Source organism: Felis catus, chromosome X, assembly GCF_018350175.1.
Source record: "Felis catus isolate Fca126 chromosome X, F.catus_Fca126_mat1.0, whole genome shotgun sequence".
NCBI classification, from domain to species: domain Eukaryota; kingdom Metazoa; phylum Chordata; class Mammalia; order Carnivora; family Felidae; genus Felis; species Felis catus.
The window spans coordinates 91142746-91164321 of NC_058386.1; the positions used below are offsets into that span (position 1 = coordinate 91142746).

General features: G+C 42.3%; 2 protein-coding genes across 4 annotated transcripts in view; one reads left to right on the forward strand and one right to left on the reverse strand.

Moving 5' to 3' along the window:
• The window catches only part of TRPC5 (transient receptor potential cation channel subfamily C member 5), a 266623-nt gene that overhangs the window by 71562 nt on the left and 173485 nt on the right, over nt 1–21576 (reverse strand). The gene's annotated exons all lie outside the window — the stretch shown is intronic.
• The window catches only part of TRPC5OS (TRPC5 opposite strand), a 76080-nt gene that overhangs the window by 49306 nt on the left and 5198 nt on the right, over nt 1–21576 (forward strand). For 2 of the 3 annotated variants that reach the window (XM_023249043.2, XM_023249041.2), the window contains exons 2-3: nt 8754–8800; nt 18610–18698. The gene's annotated coding sequence lies outside the window, so the exon portion shown is untranslated. Of the gene's footprint in view, nt 1–6005; nt 6149–8753; nt 8801–18609; nt 18699–21576 lie in introns of those variants that run through there. The other variant, XM_023249042.2, reaches the window with a different exon arrangement.

Here is a 21576-nt window from a genome sequence, read left to right on the forward strand (position 1 = left end):
TGCTTACTTGCCTTAACTGTGGTTGTCATATGCTTCTCTGAAGAAATGAGGTACAAAATTGTAACCAACAGACTCAGAAATGCTGGGCTTCTGAAGAATATGGTGGTTGGTTTTGCTTTGCTTTGCTTTTCCCTTTTTCTTACAGTTCTTAATATTACTGGGGGCATTTTAGTCACTCACAGCCACATTTCTTAGGTATCACACTGTGTAGTCACCATGCCCAAATACCGGAGAGCTTTGGTTTAACACTATTCTTAGGATTCAGTTTGCAAGACCTCATATTGCTGAGACGATTACCTATGCGTGCTCAGATTTGTGTTGCAGAATGCTCTCCCAATCTTGGCCATATGGAAGATTAACTGGCAAAAGGGATGGCGATGTGGTGGCAGAATGGTTGGAGATGGTGGGGGGCTGATTAGGAGTCTGTTGTAACTTTCCAAGTGAGAGGTAACAGGGTCTGAATTAGAGTGGTGGGAGTTGAAAGGAGACGATGATTATGGAGATATTTTGGAGGTGGATAAGACAATATTTGGCACTCCGCTGCACGAAGGGGTGTAAGGTAAAGGAGAGTTGAGGGTATCTCTGCCATTATGTCATATAAGGGAACAGGTGGAGGACTGGGTTTGGGACAGATACTGATAAGTTCGTTTTAGGTATGGTTGACTTATGGTCCAGGTTTGTCTGATATCGAAGGAATTCCCAGGACATGGGATTTCCAGTGCTCAATCCTGGAAAGTCCTGGGAAAACTGAGATGAGTTGGTCACACTAAGTTTAGGATCTGTTGTGGGGGGTTGGGGGCAGGGTCCTGGTAGCTCAGTCGGTTAAGCATCTAACTCTTGATTTTGGTTCAGGTCATGATCTCAGGGTTGTGAGATCGAGCCCTGTGAGATCGAGCCTCTGCGCTAGGCACGGAGCCTGCTTAAGTTTCTCTCTACCTCTCCCTTTGTTCTTCCCCTGCTTGCTTTCTCTTTCAAAAAAAAAAAGATTAAAAAAAAGATATGTTGGATTGGAGGTGTATGCAGACAGTGTCCGGGAGGTGTTTGGGCATGTAGAAGCGGTGTGTACAAATGACATCAGAGTCAAGAGGCATAGTTTGGGGGGTTGCCTATGACAAAAGATGGGTGACACTACAGGACTGGGGATAATAACTAAGGGAGAATACACAGCATGAGATTATACCTCTCTCAAATCCCCTGTGCAACTCTAGATCCTTGTGAACATAAATGAATGAATAACATCATTGACTAAGAGTAAGAGGTGAGTGAATAAGAATAAGACAGCAGGCTGCCCTTTGAGGCACCTGTACCTGTACAGGTTGGCTGTGGAAAGAAATCTGAGGCTGAGCCACAAGAGGGCAAAAGAGAACCAGAAGGGATGATGATGTGAAAAAATGTCAGGGAGGAAGGGAATTTCAAAAGGGTGGAGGTTAGGAAGATTAATATTGAGGACAGGAGATTGGTTCTGGTAATTCATGTATCACTGATCACCTACAAGACAACAGTTTCTGTGGAGTCCTAGAGTCTGTGGCGTTCTGAAATCAGATTATAAGATGCTGATCAGAGAAAGAGAAGAAAGGAAGTATGAGTAGCATAGATTCGTCTTTCTCCCACCAATGAGGGGAAGAGAAAGAATAGTTTTCTCCTTTAAATACCAGCTCAAGATCCAACTCTTTTTTTTTATGTATATTTTCTGAGAGAGAGAGAGAGACAGAGAGAGCACAAGCTGGGGAGGGGCAGAGAGAGAGAGAGTGGGAGAGAATAGCAAGCAGACTCCACTCTGTCAGCACAGAGCCTGACGTGGGGCTGGAACTCACGAGCCATGAGATCATGACCTGAGCCAAAACCAAGAGTTGGACGTTTAACCGACTGAACCACCCAGGCGCCCCAAGATCCAACTCTTCTTAAGTTTTTCGAAATTATTGCCATGCCTGCTGTTCTCCTCCTTCTCAAAGTCCCCACAGCACCAGGGGCTATACCACACTATGTAGGAAAAAATATAACTATGTGTGATATACTTCTTTATTTCTAGTAGCTTCAGTGTGCGTGTTTACTCTCCCTCCTAAACTCTGAGCTTCCCTAGGGCAGAGACCATGGCTTAGATCTCCCATAGTGCCCACAAGAAAGGCCTTCAGGAATATTTGCTAGTTGTTAAGTTGGGAAGGGTGGAAAGATTCTCTAGTTCACATCTTCTCGACCTCCACGGTATTTGCATTTTGGGCAGGATAAGTCTTTGTTCTGGAATACTGTCCTGAGCACTGTTAGGGTGTTTAGTTGTATCCCTGACCCTTACCCACTAGTTGCCAGTGGCACTTCCTTATCACCACCCTACAGTTGTGACAACCGAAAATATTTCCAGAGGTTGCCAAATGTCTCCCAGGAAGGGTGTGGGAATTGACTCAGTTGAGATCCACTAATCTAGGTGACCTGAGCCTAGCTTAGTTACCCCCTTGTCCTTCAGCAGGGGCAATCCAAAGCCGTTTCCCATCGAAAAACATTGGTGTCCAGTTCAAAGCCTCCAAAGGGGATGTATAACTTTCCCTGGTTACTCACTTTCAGTTCTGAAACCCTTAACCTCATTTCTTTCTCTGCCTCTCCCTGGAGTGAGTTAATGGCTCAGTGCTCGCACTTAAACACAAAGTACTGAAATGATGTCAACACACTTCCCTTATGATCCTGAATAGCAAAGCAAAGCCAGAGACATCTAATTACAGTAGTGGTTTGTAATGTTTCTACAACTGTAAGCGAAGCATTTATTAATTTGTTCACAACGTGTAACTAGTAGTTAATAATACTCATTCTTTTCAAAGTGTTTTTCAAATATTTATATTATAACTCTGTCTGTAGCCTCCTCAGAGAATGGTCAGAGGTTGGGGAACTCGGAGAAAGAGAAGATGTATAAAATAAAGGTACAGGAGTTTTCAGTGCCTGAGCAGAGTGGAGAACCCAGGAGTCCTGGGCTCTCATTCTTTAGGTTAAACCTGAAGTGTCTTCCTGACATTTTTATGTATCATCCCAGTGGGGCCCATGGTTCCCCAAAGACATTTCATGTGGGTTGAGCTCGGCTGGGGGTGAGGATAAGGAAAAAACTGATATGTTGTCCTGTCCTATCACCATTTTCCAGAACCTCAGAAGGTTCCTTGGTAGTGCCCTATGAATCTTCCTACTGCTGCTCTCTGGGAAAGTGCCATAAACCAGTCAGTACATTTTTATCAAGTACATGATAAATACTCTTAAGACACCAAAAAGTGTTATGAATAAAAGGAGTAAGGTTGAGCAAGGAATATCTCATTCTTCCTGGTTCTTACTGGAGCATGTTAATTTATTGAACTAAGAATTTTCCATATATTCTTGGATTTCGGCTCCATGAAAGCCTTATGGAATAGATATTATCAGTATCTGGCCTCTTTTTTACAGGACAGAAAATATGAGGCTCAGTGACGTTAAATCACATGCCAAGGGCATATAGCTACAAAGTTACAGAGCTGCAGTCCAAACCCATTCTAACTCCAAAGTCTGTGCTCCTATACACTATGCTAATGTGATTCATTTATCTGGTCCACTTTCTCTCCATTTTGTTTTTCAAATGAGTAAGCGATTCCATTTTATAGAAGGAAGAACTGTGGACCAGGAAGTATAAATGACTTGCCCGGGATGACGTGGTGGTGGTGGTGGTGATGGTGGGGGTAGGAGTGGAAGAGCTAGAAAAACACATTTTGTTTCTTACACTGCATGTGCTTTTTCTCCTTATTGCATTATTTCTGGTTTAGAAGACAAGATACCTCTCATTCTAGGAAACAATCAAAGAACTAGAAAGGGAAGCCTGCCATTGATTGTGTGATATTGAATTTCTGAATTCTGTGGCACTGACAAATCAGGTGATGGAGCCATTTTCTTTCCCAATGGATATTGGAGATATTTCTTTCCCATTGGATAATGGATATTGGAGTTAGCCTGCCAGCAGGCTTTGAGGGGAGAGTACATTGCGTCCCTTCAGGATCTTCCAGGAGGATTGAAGACTATACTGAATATATAGAATATAAATAAGAAGGGAGAATATTGAAAGAATATACTATACACTTTGACCAGAGAGCGGGGCTAGAGAATTTAGCTCCCACCAAAAGAGAGGTTCTCTGTAACATTACTAAGTTGCTTCTGAGTCACTTTGAGGAGAGAGAGGGAGGAGAAATGCAGAACCAACTGGCACCTCCCAAGACTTAACTGAGTGATGGCTGGGTACCTGGAATAACCTTGGAATTCCCCTCTACGCCCTTATGCAATGAACTCCCTCCCATCATTGGGTCAAGGTGAATAAATTAAAGGGATAGGGCTAGGCTTTTGTTTCCCGGAGACTTCGTTTTATTTTTGTTTGATATAGATAGCATATTTACATGCAAGAATTCACTGTTCTGTTGCAGAATGTGGATTATTAAGCATTATCATTTCTCACAACCCCAGGGATTACTGTAAATCCTCAGAGAATTTTGTTACATTCAACAGTCATAAACCTGGTTATTCTTACCCTTTCTCAGTAATTTACCAGGAAAGAATCTTCATGAAGTGTCCTTTTTTTGCTTCTTTTCCCACAAAAGTGGTCATAGCTCAGAGGTTTTATACAATTGTAACCATCTTTTCCTTTTCAGCCATTGTCCATGCCACATGCCTGGAGGTCTGTCACCAAATTTTCACACTTTCTTTCCCGTCAAAATCATCTCTTTCCCATCCTCATGAAGTGGGCAGAACTGAATAATAAAGACTGAGCTGGTGATGAGTGGCTTTAGGAAAGGAATCTGAAGATCCTTAAAGCTCTTTCCTTCATTTTCTGAGGTTTCTAAGGCCAGACATCGGTCCTGTAGTGTGGTGACCCTGGAAAGCACTTGGGCTCTGGAGTCCATTAGTTCTGGGCTGGAATCCTATCTCGGCCAGTTACAGCCATGTGATCTTCAGCAACAATCTGTTTCCATCTTTGTAAAGTGAGGATGGTATTCATTTGTTGCTGCTGTCTGTTTTTCTGACCACCCGGCCATTTGCCTAGCTCTTTCCCCCCAATTCCTTCAGCTATTCTTTCATTTTGAGCTTTTCCCATCACTTTTGACTCTGCCCTGTGATTTTGTAGGCTACAGATTGTTCTTATCTACACTTCAACTCATTGCTGTGCAGACCTGCCCTTGGTTTTGTTTCTAGAATGAAAACCCCACGAGGGCTAGGGCTGTGGTTATTTGTGCTTACCGTCATATTCCCAGAACCCAGGACCATATCAGGCACATAGCAGGCAATCAATCCACTTTTATGGGATTAATGAATGAATAAATGAATGAATGAATGAATTTCCAGATCTCAGGGCCCAGATCAGTCCCTTTGACCTACTGTGGTACGCAGCCTGATATAAGGAGTGGTTATATTCTACAAGATCAGGCCCTGTTCAGGCACTAGCCTGTGAATCTTGCCATGGATAGTACCCACAGATCTCAGTTAGCTCATTCAGGGCTGATACTGAGTCATCCTCTACTTGCAGGGTTAATAGGACTGTACAGGCCTCTTTAAGTTGAGAAGGATGGCAAAAATGATTAGCTGAGCCAAAGTGAACAAATGCTCTGAGTTCAGCCTTGTGAAGCTTATCTATACTCCCTTTAGTGCAGTTGTGGTGTGTTTGACATCTTTCTTCTTAACTGCCAATTGCACGTAAGGGCACAAGCTGTAGGGGTATCTCCTGCACTTGAGTTACTGCAAAAACTGTAGGGGTATCTCCTGCACTTGAGTTACATGCAAAAGCTGCAGGTGTATCTCTTGCACTTGCAGCAAAAGCTGTTGATGTATGTACCTCCCGGACTTGAGGTACATGCAAAGTTGTTGATGTACCTCCTGGACTTGGTTGCGTGCAAAAGCTGTGGGAATGCCTAGTACCTCCTGTACTGGAGAACCCTTTCTTCTATATCTGTTACAAACTTGTTACAAAATGTAAGTGTCCTAGAAGGAGTCGCAAGACCACCTTGACTAAGCAAAAAGGTTCCGGGTCGTGTGTTACCTAAAAGAGGGTCCCCTGGTTTCTTGGGGGGTTATCAATTCAGGGGTTGCTTCCTGTGTTACAGTATAAATACATCTGGCTGCAGTGAGGCTAGAAGGAGTTTATTTCCTGTCGCAGTTGGATAAGGTAGGATTATGTCCGTTCTTTTTTATGTCCAAGAGTGCAGCCTGAAACTGCAGGATAATTGAGGTAACGGCAGAGGCAAACTAGTGGGGGTGGGGTTGAGAGCTGAAGGGAGGTTTTTCAAAAAACTTTTTTCAACATTTTAATTTATTTCTGAGAGAGACATAGCGGGAGCGGGGGAGGGGCAGAGAGAGAGGGAGACACAGAATCCGAAGCAGGCTGCGGGCTCTAAGCTGTTTGCACAGATCCTGACGTGGGGCTCAAACCCACAAACTGTGAGATCGTGACCTGAGGTGAAGTTGGACGCTTAGCCAACTGAGTCACCCAGGTGCCTCAAGCTGAAGGGAGTTTTTAACTGAAGTTACTTTTAGTAAAGAGGCCTTAGGCATGTCCAGTCCTATTAACTGCAATTTAGTCAAGGTCTAACCAATGGTTAATTAAGGCAAAGTCAGGGCTTATTGAGGAGCACAGTCTAGATAAGGCCTAGTTGGGGCTCAAACCTAATTAAGCCATGGCCTTGGCACAGTTAGGCCTAACCAGGGCGCAGCCAGGTTCAAAGCCTAGTTAAGGCCTAGTCAGCCTGAGGGCTAGTCAGCCCAGATAAGATAAAACTAGAGCCTAAGCCTACTTATGGCCTAGTTGCCCAGTTAAAGTCTAGATAACACAGTTAAGGCCCTGCCAGGGCCTAAACATAGTTAAGGTCTAGTCAGAGTCTAGTTATGGCACAGCCAGAGCCTAAATGTAGTTAATTACTAGTCAGAGTATAGTTAGGTTTAGTCAGAGTATGGTTAAGGCCTATTAGGGTCTTATTAAAGTTTAGCCAAGTCCTAAGCCTAGTTAAAAGCTAGCTAGCTTGGTTAAGGCCTCATCAGAGTGTTGTCAAAGCACAATCAGTGCCCTAGCCTAGTTTAGGTCCAGGCAAACACCAGTTAAGGCCTAGCTAGGACCCAAGCCTAGTTAAGTCCTAGTCCTAGTCTATTTAGGTCCTAGTAAGGGGATAAAAAAAAGTTTAGTTCTAGTCAGAGCTTAGTTAAGACTTAGCTAGGGTCGACACCTAGTTAAACTATAATCAGAGCTAGTTAAGTTCTAGTCAGGGCTTCAGCCTAGTTGAGTGTTAGAGCCCAGTGAATGCCCAGCCAGGATGTAAGCCTAGTTTAGATTTTGTTAAACTCTAGTTAAAGCCTTGTCAGTGTTTAAGCCTATTTAAGTTCTGTCCAGAGCCCAGATAAAGCCTAACCTTAGTTAAATATTAGTCAGAAACAAGTTAAGTTATAGCCAGGGCCTAAGCTTAGTCAAGGCCTACCCAGAGGTCTGTTAAGATATAGGCAGGGCCTCAGCCTAGTTAAAAGCTAACCAACACGGTGTAAGATCTCCTCAGAGTATGAAAAGGACTAGCTGTGGATTAAGCCTAGTTTGTGTTTAGTCAGAGACCAGTTAGGGCCAAATTCTATTTAAGTTTCAGTCAGAAACTACTTGAGACAGATCCAGGGCCTAAGGTTATTCAAACCTAGTCAGAACCTAGTAAGGCCTAGTCAGTCTTGTTAAGGTATTCAGAGAACCCAAACCTAGTTAAAAGCTAGCCAGCCCAGTTGAGGCCTAACTAGGGGTAAAGCCTAGTTCAGGCCTAGTCAGAGCCCAGTGAAGGTTTATTCAGAACCGAAGAGTCTAGTAAATGTACAGCAAGAGCCTGAGACTAGTTAAGGGATAGTTTGTCAAATTAAGGCCTAGTGAGTTTATTTAAGGCCCAGCTAAGACTTAATCAGCCTAGTCAGAGCCCATTTAGCCTAGCCACGGACCAAGCCTCATTAACATATAGTCAGAGTGTAGTTAGGGCGCAGCCAGGACCTAAGTCTAGAGAAGACATAGATAGCCAGAGTCTCATTTAAGGCATAACAAGGGCCTGAGTCTGTTTAAGGTCTATTTAACCCAGTTAAAGCCCAGAAGGGGCTAAATTTAGCTTTGTCCTAATCAGAGTGTAATTAAGTCTAAGCCGGGGCCTAGGCCTAGTTAATGCCTAGTTAGAGTTTAGTTATGGGGAAGCCAGGGCCTACATCTAGTTAAGGCCTAGTCATCCCAGTTAAGGCCAATTTAGGCCTTCACTTTGTTCAAGGCTAGTCAAGACTAGCGTAACCATTTTATACCAGTTTGCCCAAGACTTTCCATATTTAGCAAAGTTCTGGGTCCTAGAAAATCCCTTAGCCTCTGGTAAACCAGACTGGTCGCTCTAGTCAGGGTCTTTAAAAACAACTTTTCTTTGCCTTGGAATTTACAAAACATAGTTGTAGTGTATCGTTTTAGTTTATAGTTTACAAAACAGATTTTCAACATTATTTCATTTGATTATTAGCGCATCTGTTTGAGATGGTTGTTATCATCATCCCTAATACACAGATGAATAAATTCCAGTTTACAGGGAAGTGCCTTCCTTGATGCTGTCCCGTCAGTGTCAAAGGCAGAGCTGAAATCAAAATTCAAAATGTTTGAATTCAAAAGTCAGGTTGTTCTTTTTTTTAAGCTACAGCAAAGGGGCATCTCCCCATAATTAACAGTTGTCTAAGTTACAAAAGTAATACTTGCTCAACGTGTTATCATCATCCTTATTTTTCAGATCAGGGAAGTGAGTTATCTATTGTGAGCTGGAGTGGCCTGCCCAAGGTAAGAAACCTTTCAAACTTGAACTCAGTTTCTTCTGCCTCCGAATCTCTTTTTCTTTCCCCTTTAAAAATAACCTCTCTTTTTCCTCCATCCTCCCTCCTTCCTCAGTGTCAAACACTTCAGTACGTGTCTGTCAGGTGTCAGAGGTGCTTACCTACGTCTATTATCTGAAGTCCCTCAGGCATTTGGTAGGCTGTACTCGCAGTGACACTTCCGGTTTCAGCCTGAGGTTTATTTATTGAACTGATGCTTGTCGTCTCATCAGGGGGGTGTTTGTTGAGTCTGGCAGCAGAGCTGACTTTGGTAGTAGAGTCAAGGCTCAAGTACTTGACCTGCTGTGATCAAAGGATGGAGACACTGAAGGTAAACTTGGTCTGCTCAGTAATTCTTGGGAGGGCGACTTGATGTATCCATGTCGCAATGACATTTTGGGGACTAGGGAAAGAGATCAGGCCTCCCTCTCCGTTACTGTGGATTCAGCTGCCAGAAGGCACTGAGAACTTGGCTTGCCTTTTCCCGGCTGTGCCATTTCTGTTGCCTCCTGTAAGCCTACCAGGGGTGACAGGTGTCTCTGTGAAAAAGCCTGTATGTAAATATAGCTGTATCTTCCACTATGTTATCCTGAGGACAAAATAGTTGCCACCCCCGCAGAATGTAGCAGCTTCTGGATTGGATGCCAATGGTAGCAATGTGCCAAGCATGAAGTATCCTGTTCCCCCCACCTCTGCCAAGGCAACACCAGCTTCCTCTTCAGTGGTACATTTAAAGAGACAGCCTCCATTCTTCTTGTGTGGCAGTGATAGAGGGTGAGAGCTTTCAACGTGGGTGATGGGTGGCTTGGATGGTGGCACTGTGGACGAAGCCACTCGGATGCACTTTTGGTAGCAGATGCTTTCTTGGACTGGGATTTCCTGCTTTCTGCTGTTAAGTTGCTTTGGAGAACGATTTGGTTTACTGTCTCATGCGAGAGGAAGACAGAGCTGGTTAGCAAGAAACAAATGATTTATTCCGCTGAGCAGCTGGTAGATTCAAACGTTGCTTTCTTTCTCGAAGAGAGCGCCATTTGGGAATGGCATTATTTTCTCTGACATTCACATGGTGCTTCCCCACATGAACTCAGGTCTTTAGATGACTTCATGTGTTTGTATCTCCATGAGCTGGTGAAACACATTTAGCTTCAAGGCATTGTGGCATAGGCAGGGCATATCTCTCTCCTAACAAAAGATCTGGAAGGCCTTTCCTTGAGGACTGGGGGCTCTGCAATGTAACGTTGGAGGCTATGGAAAAAGAGCAGAGAACTAGGTTTCTGATTCTATCACATTCTAGCTATGTGACATCGTCTTCACTCTCTGGATGTCAATTTTCCTAAATGTAAAATGGAGGCAATAAACTCTGTGTTGCCCTTGTCTATGCTATATGGTAACCGTGAAGATCAGATGACAAAATAATAATGTGAAAACATAGAAAAAGTATAAAGTCCTATAAAAATGTCAAAGGATTATTAGTCCTGTTATTCACTCAACAACTATTTATTAAGTACCCACTAGGCACCCTTAAACAAAACAGAGATCACTGTCCTGTTGGGGTTTACCTTCTAGAGAGGGGAGCCATTAAAAAAATAATAATCATGATAAATAAGTAAGCTGTACGATATGTATAGAAAGTGATACGTTATAAGAACCGTGAAAAAATAGAACAGAATAAGGAATAAGGAAGACCCAGGCATGCCAGGTGGGGGAGGGGAAGTTAAATTTTTAAAAGGGTGGCATGTGTAGTGCTCACTGAGGAGGTGAGACGTAAGCAAAGGGTTTGAAGGGGGTGAGGAATTTGGTCATTCAGATACCTGACCTGAGAACATTCCAGGCAGAAGGAACAGCCAGTGCAAAGTGCCTACGGAGGAAGTGGGCTGGGAGAGTCTGGGGAATGGCAAAGTGGCCAGAGGGGCTGGAACAGAGGGAGGGGGAGAGAAGTAGACATGACGTTGCAGGTTACATCTGGGAGGGCCACGCAGGCCATTATAAGGATCTGGGCTCTCTTTAGTCTGAGGGAAACGCAGAGCCATTAGAGGAGGAGAGATATGGTGTGACTTGTATTTTAAAGAGATCACTCTGGCTGTCGTGTTGAGAAGAGACTGGAGAGAGGCGCAGGACATCCTCTCAGGAGGCTGTCGAAATAAGCAAGGTGAGAGGTATATGGTGGTGGTTGACAATGACGAGTTATTAGATTTTGAATATATATATTTAATTTTTTGTAATGTGTATTTTTGAGAGACAGAGCACAAGGAGGGGAGGGGCAGAGGGAAGGAGACACAGAATCCGAAGCAGGCTCCAGGCTCCCAGCTGTCAGCACAGAACCCGACGCGGGGCTCCAACCCACGAAGCGTGAGATCAGGACCTGAGCCGAAGTCAGACCCTTAACCGACTGAGCCACCCAGGCACCCCTAGATTTTATTTAAAATAAAATTATTTAAAATAAAATATTTTGAAGGTAGGACCAAAAGGATGCTGGCTGTGGACTGTGGGGGAAAGAATGGAGTCAAAGATAAACTCAAGATTTTTTAGCCTGAGTAGTTAGAAGGATAGACTTGCCATCTACTGACCTGGAGAAGGCTATAGGTAGAGTAGGTTTGGGAGGGAAGACCAAGGATCCAGTTTTGGGGATACTGAGTTTTAGATACCACATGTGAAGGCAATTAGATATACAAGGATGAAATTCTGGAGAAGAGTCTGAAGTAGCTAAATAAACTTGGGAGTCATCTGCATATAGGCGTTATTTACAGCCTGTAGGAGATCATCAAGGAAGTAGCTATCAGTGGAGAAGAGGACGACTTGGGGAGTGATCAGCCATGTCAAGTGTGGAAGCCACTGGGGTCCTGGACAAGGGTACTTAAGTGGAGTAGCCATTATATTTAATGAAAAGTGTGTGTTTTAGAACAGAAATATTTAACCTGGTAATATCGAGCAAGCGTGCCTTGAGATTCCCCTGTCTCTAGCTAATATTAAAAAGGGAATTCCGCGAGTGATCCTGAAAGGACAACTTCATCCAGCCTTTCGCTTTCACTTGAGCAGCAGGCTGGTCTCATATTGGGAGGGCTCTTGCCAGACCAAAGAGCTGTGGCCCTGATGTGCTTTCCTGAGTGCCAAGCATATAGATAATGGGATGAACTATTCACCCATGTTTAAAATGCTAACCTTTGGCCCCTTCGGGAACCTCGAGTGGTGGAGGTTTGAAATCTTCAGAGGCAAAGGAAATAAGAAATTCATGCCCGAGGGCAAAGCATTTTTCTTTAAAGGATATTAAGAAGCATCTTCTCTGCCTCCCTTCCTCCAATTTATTCTGATTATATCTGTCTCAGAGGTCAAAAATGGAGAAGTGTTATTTTTTTATTTCCATGGATCAGTATATGGTCTTTGGGTGATTTTACTGTTCCTTTAGGTTTTTGGCATCTTTCCTTTTCACTAGAGTGTTCTAACTGTAGGTGCACCCTGGGAACAATTGTATGTAAGGATGAGGACAATGAAATGGTTCTCCTCAAGGGGACTTGTGTCCTCTGAGCCACTTGGTCAGCCACCCACCACGGTGTTCTTGTTGCCTTCTTAACACTGCTTCTTATTCTGCTGGTGATTGGGAGCTCCTCCCAGAGCATTACTAGGTAGACCCCAGTGTAAGGGACAGCACAGAGGGTCGAGAGAGCAAAGAATCAGATTCTCACTCTTGCTCTGCTACTAACCAGCTGGGTAATCCCGGCAACTCACTTATCATCTTTGCGTCTTTCACTTCCTCAGTCGTAAGAAAAGGAATAATCCTTATTGCACAGGATGTTATCAGGAGTAAATAAGTTAATGTATGTGAAGGTACTGGGGATGTAATTAGCAGTAGAAGGAAACCATGAAACACTGGAATGAACTGCCAAGGGAGGTTATGGATTCTTATCTTGAGATCCTTAAAAACAGAAACACTCTTCCTTTGATGGATAAGCAGTAAGCACGTTTGCAGGCAGCAGGAAGAACTGTATGACCTCTGATCTTTTTTCCAGGTGGAAAAAGAAATGAATCGGGTCTCTTCCGGCAAGCGGGCATTTGCCACAGAAACAGAGAGGAGGCCCTGACTGGTGCTTAGTTTTGCTTGTGTCAAACTTCTGAGAAGTATTCTTGGAACTCAGGGCTAAATCCAAGCTAGGATGGTAGAGGATAAAAAGTATACAAATATATTTCTCACCCAAATGATTCACATGAGAAGATCTGGAAGTCTGGGCTGGTTCAGGTGAAGTCATGCCAGACACAGGGTAATGGCCGTCATTATCTTGCCTTAGACTTTGCCAATCACTTTCCAAGCGTTTCCAAGGAATCGCTAGTTAATGTTTTGAAAGATTCATTGCCATAAGGTCAAGTGGAGGGACTTCTCCACACAGCTGGCAAATACACTGGAGGAATAATAGCCAGTGAGCAGTCTGATGTGTAGCCAGCTTTTACCAGCCAGAGCTAGAAGCCAGAGTAAGCACGTGCTTCAAAGGCAAGAAGGAGTTAGGCTAGGAAGATCCACTAATCCTCAAGGATTCCCTACCTGATTGGTCTCAGGTCTCCTGAAAGGGTTAGGTGGGAGCAAGAGTTACAAGACAGTCCCGCTTTCTCATATCTTTACCCAAGTTCAAAGTCATGTCAGTTCTATCTATGAGATAAATCTGGTACTTCCTTCCAGTTTTTATTTTTATTGTTATTTTTTTATTTTAGAAAGAAAAAGAGAGAGCGCATAAGTGGAGGAGAGGGGCAGAGAGAGTGGGTGAGAGAGAATCCCGAGCAGGTTTCACAGTCGGCATAGAGCCGGACATGAGTCTCGATCCCACGACCCTGGGATGGTGACCTGAGGGGAAATCAAGAGTCAGATGCTCAACTGACTGAGCCACCCGGGGGGCCTCCTTCTAGTTTTCGTAATACCTGCAGCTATCTCCCCTCCTACCTTCCAGGGGTCACTAGACAGTACTCAGGATGCACCACACACTGTTTCCTGGATCCTGGAATTTCTCCAGAACAATTACATTAGCTAGCGTTTATTAAGAGCTTACTATATACCAGGCACCATTCTAAACTCATTGCATGTATGAACTCCTCTCATTCTCACAACTGTTACTACCTTCATTTTGAGGAAACTAAGGCAGAGGAGTTGAGCAACCTTCCAGTTAGTAAGTAGAAAAGTTGAGATTCAAACATAGACCTGTTTGGCACAGATCCTACCCTTACAACCACTGGCATCATTTTACTGTCTCTCCCAAAGAAAATACACAAGTAAACAAACAAAAACAATTTGCCTTTTTCCTTCTCACAAATCTGGGGAAAGATGTGGAAATAGAATCCCTTTTCCTGTTACTCCCAAGTTTTGTTTTAATTTTCCTTACTTTAGACCCTGTCCTCTGCACTGATAATATTTGAAAGCCAAGAATCTTTTTAGAAGTATTACAGCTCCTTTCAGGCTCTCTGGGGGGCCTGGGGGCTTCTCACAACAGCCAAGATTCAGGGACAAGCCTCTGCAGGGTCCCACCAAGTCAAGATGGGGGGGGCCAGTTTTCACGTTTGAATAGTGTTTTGAGGAAGCTATTTGTCTGTCTAGGAAAATAACGAAGAGATAAGTTTCAAAAGTGGTTGTTTTTCTCCGGTGACTAAGTCGTCTTTCTGAAGGGTAAGCAAGAATTTGTGATTCTCTCTGCAGCAGTGAGCAAATTTGGAGGAGGAGGAAAGAAATTCAGTAGACTTCAGTTTAAATTGACCATAAGGACATTTCCTACTCCCTCCTTTTTCCAGTTTCTGTTTTGAATTTTTCATATATTTTCAAGAAGGGACCATGTTTAGCTCCTCAGCTGCACAATCCTTTCCTTTCTCTCTTGATAAATTAAAGATGGTTCATGGGGATTTTAAATGTCAGATCCTATAACAGGCAAATGCCTTATTGCACACAGTTTTTTTTTTTTTAAAGGCAAAGGTTTGTTGCTTTTTAAAAAAGGAGTTTAAAGGGTAAATACTGTCACACTGTTCATTGTCGCCCCCAGAGAGCACCAGCTATGTCAAAATTATAAAATTTGACTTTTGGGGACAAGGACCTCTTGATGTTTCCTCAGGAGTGGGGAGGAAAGCAATGAGAAGTAATGTCTGAGGGGGTGCTTTTTTTTTTAAATCTATATTGAATGCATGTATCCAAATGGTGCTGCAGCACCAGAGAAGAAAACATTATGAAAAAATTTACTGTTTGGGGCCCCTGGGTGGCTCAGTCAGTTAAGCATCAGACTTCGCCTCAGGTCATGATCTCACAGTTTGTGGGTTTGAGCCCCACATCTGGCTCTGTGCTGACAGCTTGGAGCCTGGAGCCTGCTTCGGATTCTGTGTCTCCCCACTCTCTGCCCCTCCCCCGCCCGTGCTCTGTCTTTCTCTCTCAAAAATAAATAAACATTAAAAAAATTTAAAATAATAAAAGTTTACTGTTCGTAGATAGGAACCTGGCACCTACACTCACCAAAGGCACATTTTAATCTCTCCCACATAGCTGTCTCTGTTCCCCTTGGCTATGAACTAATTTACCTTGCCTGATGCAGAGAAGCTTATCAACTATAAACATAGACCCAGAGGACTTGGATTCCTTTGCTCCTTTTCCATCCTGCTGTTAGACACTTATTGCCGGTTTGCTAGTTATGAGCATCACAAAATAGCAGGGTAGGACTATCAGCTAAAAGAAAAATGATGGCTGTTGATTCGTTAGGCTGACAAAAATGTCATAAGAGTGAGATGAATAAAAACCTGTGGGGTTAAAGACCCTAGCTATCAGATGGCTAGCATGGCCTCTGCTCTTAGCTGTCTTTCTGTAAGACGTGGGTTATGTCATCTTGTGTCAATTTATAACTCCGTCTCGCTATAAAGCTCTCTTGGTTTACTAAGCACTGACATGAGGACCCTTCTCTGTACCTTCGGACTTCACTCCGTTTTCATTGGCTGTGATGACTGGCTTGCTAAACCCTGGCGAGACCCTCATCACTGTCTTGCTGTCCTTACTGGTGTTATAGGAAAGAGACCTGAAATTAAAAGTAAAACAATTTTTTGAGATATAACATACATATGGTGAAGTACACAAATTTTAAGGGTGCAGCTGATTTTTTGTGTGTTTTTTAAAAATACTTATTTAAGTAATCTCTCCACCCAACATGGGGCTTGAACTTATGACCCTGAGATCAAGAGTCTCATGCTCCTCTGACTGAGCCAGCCAGGCGTCCCCAGCTGAATGTTTTTTTTAAACATATATAATCAGGGGCGCTTGGGTGGTTCAGTTGGTTAAACATCCGACTTCAGCTCAGGTCATGATCTCACGGGTTTGTGAGTTCAAGCCCCGCATTGGGCTCTGTGCTGACAGCTCAGAGCCTGGAGTCTGCTTCGGATTCTGTGTCTCCCTCTCTCTGCCCCTCCTCATGCTCTCTCCCTCTCAAAAATAAACACTAAAAAAAATTAAACATATATAATCACATCATGACACAGAACCTTTCCAGAACCTTAGAAAGCGTTTTCATATCCCTTGCTAGTCAGTATCCTCCCACCCAAAGGTAACTACTTCGTTTACTTCCATTCCATAGATTTGTTTGCCTGTTTTAAAATTTCATGTAAATGGACTTATACAATATGCACTTTTTTTTTTAATTTTTTTTTTCAACATTTATTTATTTTTGGGACAGAGAGAGACAGAGCATGAACGGGGGAGGGGCAGAGAGAGAGGGAGACACAGAACCGGAAACAGGCTCCAGGCTCTGAGCCATCAGCCCAGAGCCCGACGCGGGGCTCGAACTCACGGACCGCGAGATCGCGACCTGGCTGAAGTCGGACGTTTAACCGACTGCGCCACCCAGGCGCCCCTACAATATGCACTTTTATACATCTGGTGTCTTTCCACATTCTTGTCCGTGCATTTTTGTGGGCACTTGTACACTTTTCTTTTGGCTGTATACTTAGGAATAGAATTGCAAGGTCATGCAATAGAGGTATGTTTGGTTTTAGTAGTTTTTTTTTTCATTTTTTTCATGTTTATTTTTGAAAGACAGAGTGAGAGCAGGGGAAGGACAGAGAGAGGGGGAGACACAGAATCTGAAGCAGCCTCCAGGCTCCGAGCTGTCAGCACAGAGCCTGATGAGGGGCTCGAACCCACGAGCTGCGAGATCATGACCTCTGAGCGGAAGTCAGACGCTAAACCGACTGAGCCACCCGGGTGCCCTGGTTTTAGTCGTTTTCTAAAGTAGTTGTACCAGTTAACAATTTTACCAACAATGTATGAGGGTTCCAACGCATGTTCTTCTCAATGCTTGGTATTGTTAAGTTTTTTTTTTTTTCAAAGCTAAATATTCTGGTAGGCTTCTGTGTGTCCTATTGTGGTTTTAATTTGCATTTTTCTGATGAGCAGTAATGAAAACCTACTCATATGCTTGTAGGTCATTCGGATGTTCTCTTCTCTCAGGTGCCATTTAATTCTTATAACATTAAAACACAGATTCTCTTTAAAACACGGATTCTCTTTTTTTCTTATTGATTTGAAAGAGTATAAAAATATATGTATATACTGGATACGAGCCTTTCATTATGTGTACTTATTGTGAATATTTTTTCCCGGTCTGTGATTGGCCTTTTCACCCTCTTAACGTGTCTTGTAATAAATGGAAGTGCTTCATTTTTATGAAATCCAATTTCTCAGTCTTCTTTCCTAGTTCATGTTTTCTCGTGTCAGGTAAGAAATCTTTGCTTACCACGGTCATGAGGATATTTGCTTACAGTTTGAGCTTGAAGATTTCTTGTTTTATCGTTCATATTTAGGTCTAGGATCCATTTACAATTATTTTCAATTTTGGTATGTGATGTGAGGTAAGGGTCATGCTTCTATTGATTTCTTTGTCCCTGATAGTATATGTCTTCCAATTTTGTTCTTCTTCAAGATGTTTTGGCTCTACTAAGCCCTAAGTATACCCTTGTATGTTTAATTTAATTTAATTTAATTTAATTTAATTTAATTTTATTTATTTTATTTTTTCTATTCTAATTTTATTTTATTTTAGAGAGGGAGAGAGTGGGCAGGGAAGGGGGGCAGAGAGAGAGAGAGAGAGAGAGAGAGAATCGTAAGCAGACTCCATGCTCAGGGTGGAACCTGACGCGGGGCTCAATCCCACGATCCTGGGATCATGACCTGAGCTGAAATCAAGAGTCAGATGCTCAACCGACTGAGCCACCCAGGCGCCCCTCCTTGAATATTTTAGAATCTCTTTATCCAGAGTGCTCTTTGGGGACGGTTTTGAGCTTCTTGACTCAGCCACCCCACGCCCTCACAGTTTCAAAATCTAGGCAACATTTTGAAGGAGGCACTGGTAGTGTGCTTTGTGGCAGTCCCCTTCCCTCGAGTGAGAATTTGTCTCTGAAGTACCATGAGACTGTGGGAAATTCCACCCAGCTTTTCCCTGCTCAGAAAGGAGCCTAATTCAGCTGACTTCCAGGTGAAGAAAACTAGCCCTGCATTTCAGGCTTCTCTAATTTCCAATCCCTTACACTAACCTCAAATGTTATGCAGAATTTTCCTTTTCCACTGTCGAGTCCCTCTGCCTTGTGGACAAAACTCCTCTTCAACTTGTGCCCAGAATTAGCAGACGTCTCAGTGAGGCAAAAAACTCTCGAATACCAGGTCATTTAGGAAGGGTTCTGTGCTCTTTGAAATTTTAGTTCATCTTGTTCTTGTTTCCACAGATCAGGGATATCTTTACTTGTTGATTTTGCAGTTTCTTTTTGTTTTGTTTTCTTTCTTAGTTCGGACGGGACCATTCGCATCCCACGTGAACGTCCAGAGAACATTCCATAGAACCTTGACTTTCTTATCCATCTCGGCTCTATCACAGGTGAGTAGTTCATGAGTGTTTGGGCCAGTTCAGTAGGTCAGTGGAAGGGCAGATTAAATGGGACACAACCTTTTTTTCACAGATGATGAGGATCCCTGAGGGCACTGCTCAGGATGTCTCCATCCCTCTGCCTAGGACTCACAGTCAACTTGGATTTCAGCCAGTTTCCAGGGATGGCAAATGAGATTAACATTCTCAATTCTATCCCTGTTTAGAATTCTCAATTCTATCCCTGCTTAGAATGAGATGTCAGGTCTGGCCCGAGTGAGGCAAATTTTGCTCCTGCTCCCCTAGATGCAACCTCTATTCTGTTTTTTTTTCATCATAGATCATTTTGCATTCTCTAGGATTGCATATGAATGGAATCATACAGCATGCATTCTTTCATGTCTGACTTCTTTCATTAAGTATAATGTTTTTGATATGCATTCATGCTGTGGTCCCTATCAGTATTGGCTTTCTTTTTCTTGCTGATTGGTATTACATTGTACGAATATACCACATTTTGTTCATCCGTTCTCCTTTTGATTGACAGCTGTTTTTTTGTGCTATTATGCACTATTATGCATAAAGCTGCTATAACCTTTCTTCTGAAAGTCTTTTTGTGAATTTCATTTTGCTGGGGTAAATACCTTGGAGTGGAATTGCTGGGATCAAGTGTGTGCTTGCTTAGTTTTATAAGAAACTGCAAGACATTTTCAAAGAGGTTGTACCCTTTTACACTCCCGCCGGCAATGTGTGAGAATTCTATTTACTTTACATCTTTGGTCAACATCTGGTGTTGTCAGTCGTTAATTTTAGCCACTTTAGAGTATTATTGTGAAGTTAACTCGTATATCTTTGATGACTAATGATGTTGAATATGCCTTCATGTGCTTATTAGCTATTTATTTTTCTTCCTTTGTGAAATGTTTGTCCATATCTTCTGCCCAGTTTTTAATTGGTTTATATCTTTTTATTATTGAGTTGTAGGGGCACTGTTTTTTTTTTATTGAGGTATAACTGACATACAACATTAGATTAATTTCAGCTGCACAAGAGAATGATTTGATCTTTGTATATATTGTAAAATATTCACCACAATAAATGTCATTAACATCTGGTTACCGTACATAGTTACAAAACACTTTTTTTTGTTATGATAATTTTTGAGATCTACTCTCTTACTAACTTTCAAATATGCAATCCGATATTATTCACTTTAGTCCTCATGTTGTACATTACATCCCCATGACTTATTTATTTTACAACTGAAAGTTGGTACCTTTTGGCTCCATTCACCCATTTCCCCCACAGCCCGTCCCCCAGTAGGGGCTCTTTGTATATTCTGGTTATAAGTTCTTTGTCAGATATCTGCTTTGTGAATATTTTCTCAGACTGTGGACTGCTGCTCATTTTGCTTCTGGTGTGTTTTGATGAATCGGTTTATCTTTGTTACCCCTTGCTACCCCGGCTGCAACTTAATAATATTTACTGAATGAAAGAGCTAGTAGTAGTTGTCCCTCCCTCCAACCTATCGGTACAATAATGCAAAAATGCACCGTATGCTTGAGAAAGGGATGGTTAGGGGAGTTTTTTAGGCTTGAGGGTCAGAAATCTGAGGAGATTATCTTTAAACTGAGACCAGAATGACAGAAGCCATCCATTTTTTTTTTTCCCTGGGGAAAAGGGATCCCAGGTAGAGGGAATAGCTAATAAAAAGGCCTTTAAGGAACCTTCATAACACTGTTGGTGGAAATATAAATTGGTGCAACCACTGTGGAAAACATACGGAGGTTCTTCAAAAAATTAAAAATAGAACTACCCTATGATAACAGTGATTCCACTTCTGGGTATTTATCTGAAGAAAATAAAAACACGAATCGGAAGAGATATACACACCTCATGTTCACTGCAGCATTATATAATAGCTAAGACCTGGAAGCAACATACATGTCTATCAATGGATGAATGGAAAAAGAAGATGTGGTATATATACACGATAGAATACTACTCAGCCATAAAAAGAAAGAGACCTTGCCGTTTGCAACAACAGGGAAGGACCTTGAGGGTATTATGCTCAGTGAAATAAGTCAGGCAGAGAAAGACAAATCCTATATGATTTCACTTATATATGTGAAATCTAAAAAACAAAACAAATGAATAAACAAAACAAAGCAAAAGTCATAAATATAGAGAACAGATCAGTGGTTATCAGAGCAGAAGGGGGTTGGGGGTTGGGTGAAAAGGGTGAAGGGCGTTAATTGTATGCTGACGGGTGGTTTGTAATATATGCAAATATCGAATTATTATGTTGTACACCTGAAACTAATTTCATGTTATATACCAATTTGACCTCAATAAAACACAAATAAAAATAAAAAACGAAATACGTAAGAGTTATATAAAAATAAAAGGGCCCTTAATGTAAGTTGAGGCTAGGCACAAACTATCCAAAATACCCCTTTAAGCAAACTAAGGTGTCAGAAGTTGGTTGCTTTAAAAATTACCACAACTGGAATACCCTGATGCTATACTCTTCCTCTTTCTTAGTACTACAGTACTTAGTAGTTTCTCAACATCCTCCTTGCCTTCCCTAAACCCCCAGGTCCTAGGTTTCAAGATGCTTTGAAGATAGGAATTGTGGATTAGTTAACACGATGGTCAACAGGGTTAAGGCTAGGTCAGGAATTTTTTCCCCCTTAAAGGTGACCAAGTGATAGAAGAAATAAATCAAGGTTTGCGTATGTAATAAGTAGCTACATTTATCTTTATAAAACAGCAAATTATGAAATGTGCTACCTCTCTGCATTTTACATTTAGATTGTAGAACGTAAAAGTTTGTCAAATCAGTATCAATTCATTTAAGTGAGATACAATCTATTTTGGCAGTTTTGCC